Genomic DNA, 2,701 nt, shown 5'->3' on the forward strand with positions numbered 1-2,701 from the left:
CTTCACGCAGGGCGGCTCACCTTTAACGGAGCTCCTGGATCTTCATCACTGGATCTTGTTGATGGTTCTCGCTCACTCACATAACAAACCTGATCTGAAATTACAAACAGGTTTATAGTCTCTCTTGGGTTGTTTCCTAATGTTTTGTTTTGTTTTTCACCATTGCTACAGAGCACAGCATCAAGCACAGACTTAGAAGTGAAAATACTTCACTACACACTCGTTTAATTTTCCAAATGCAAGTGAGCTGTTCTACTAACACAAACCACTGAAACTCCCTTCCAACCAGCACAACCATGAAATGACTCTCTCGCCTCCAACTGGTTTCAAACACAACAACTCAGCTTCTTACTGGTTTTAGCGGACAACATCACATCACCCTGATCCTGCCTTCTCACCACTGGCTCCCTGTTTGTCTAACAAATGACTAAGATTTTACTGATCGCGGCTAAAGCACCTCTGGTTCTGGCCCCAAGCAACAAAGCACAAATGTCGTCTTTTTGTTGCTTTTCAAGGTTTCTATTGCTTTTATTATTTTAAATTAATATGGAGTGCTGCATTTGTATTATTATTTATTTATTTATTTTTGCATATTTTGTCTTCTCGCTTAAAATTTATGTTAAATTTACCTTAGTTGTGCCTTGATTTGTTTGGCCTTACTGTCTGGCTTCCAGTTGTTATGTTGTCTTCTGACTATCCTGCTCTTGCTTTGCCTGTTAAAGTGCTTTCAAAACTCTCGTTTTCAAGGTGATACATAAATAATGTTAGAATTATTCATATATTATTTTAAAAACAAACAACCAAATAAAACAGATATTTCCTCTTCGTTTATACTGAAATAAGCAAACAGAATAAACATATTAAGCACCGTATGTTAAAAAAAAAAGAAATGTGTCTCATCACTTTAGTAAACAATAATCAGGATAAATAGATATTGTCAACATTAACACAAAATTAGCATTTTACTGTTTATCATGCTCAGCAAGTAAACAGTATTAAGAGTGAATAATGAAGAGAGGCATTCTGCAGTTTTTCCTTAGAAAGCAGTTTATTATGATTAAACATTATCCTGTAAGCCTTAATTTGTGTTTTTTTTAGACATTTAGCATCTGCATAATACATAATAAGATGCTGATACGGTGCTTTGCTGTAAAACACAACACAATTAACTCAACAGTCCTGAGAAGCAAGTTTACCGAAGCAGGAGACGCAGTTCAGATGAAAATAACACTCCTGAAGTTCTTCCACATAGAGACGTTTTGATTTAAATCTGAGTATTTGCTGCCTTTTATTAGGGCTTCTATCATATCGGTACTCACACAGTTTGCAAAACTTTCCAACAGGTGTGTTTTTTTTCCTACTAGATGTGTAAATTCTTGTATATATTTGTCTTATCTTGTTTTGTTTTTTATTAATATTTATTGTATTTTATTCTTTTTTTCTTTAGTTATTTTACTTTATTTTTTAATTTTCCTATTTCTATTATTCATGCAAATTCCTAGGGCCATTAGCCGAAACCAAATTCCTTGTATGTTGTGTACGTACTTGGCCATTAAAGCCGATTCTGTTGAGGGCTGGAACCTGGTCTGGCAAACCAGTTTGAACTGGTCTACATCAGCAAAGAAAACAAAAGCTTAAAACTGAGTTAGTATTGAGATCTTATTTCAGTTTTGTCTATTCAGCTTTGTTTAAGCAACTTTTTATTATAAGATGTTTCTAAAAAAAAAAATCACATTTTTATTTTACACCAATAGGAGTAAAGTTGGTTTTCAGATGAGGCGTGTTACAGAAAAGTTTTGGTACATTTTGTATCTCACAATCAATTTTGGGGGTTCTTACAACTCTTTCTGGTAGTTTGGATCAAAAAAAAAAAAAAGAAATCAACCTTGGATGTTGTTGGAGCTCCAATCACAGCTTTAAATTTTACCTTTTCTTACAGCCTGAATAAATAATTTGTAGTCTGACGTTTACAGGAAAACCATCTCCAACGTATAACATTTTCATTAGATCATTTATATTTTTATTTTATGGCATTACGGTTGTACTTTGGGCATTGCATTTTCAGTGTAGTCGGTTAACCTGAACTCCAACAGAACAGGATAGGACCATTTACTTAATGTGATGCTGTGTCAGAATGCATCCAAAATTTAAAAGGACAATGACCCTCAGTGGTGAAGTGAGCCAAGTTTCTAAACATTAAGGTTTTATCATTAGTCATGCATCGTATTTTAACTTATCATTCATTTAATTTAGCATTTAATTACTATAGAAAAAACAGTACAACATATGCCACTAAACTGTACACCAAAGGCGGAAAAGAGCTTGAAAGTCGTGTGACATGGAAACACTAAAGTACACCTTAAACTAAAATTGAGGAAATTAAGAGTTTATTTGCAAACAACAACAAAAAAAAAACAGATTGGGCTTAGTGTAATCATTTTTGTAGATTTTCAGAAAACTTTTTTTGTTGTCGTTTGCTTGAGATGATATCAGTCAAACTGAAGTTGAGTGGATTTGACTCAGTTGAAACGACATGACAAAAAAAGAGATAACTTACGTTCGATTGATATTGTGGTTCAGTGGTTAGCACAGTTGCTTCACAGCTAGAAGGTCGCCGGTTTGTGTCCCGGTGAGGTCACCTGGGATCTTTCTGTGTGGAGTTTACATGTTCTCCCCATGCAGTGATGGGTTCTTTCTGGGT

Source organism: Stegastes partitus, unplaced genomic scaffold, assembly GCF_000690725.1.
Source record: "Stegastes partitus isolate 25-593 unplaced genomic scaffold, Stegastes_partitus-1.0.2 Scaffold1731, whole genome shotgun sequence".
In the NCBI taxonomy this organism is placed as follows: Eukaryota; Metazoa; Chordata; class Actinopteri; family Pomacentridae; genus Stegastes; species Stegastes partitus.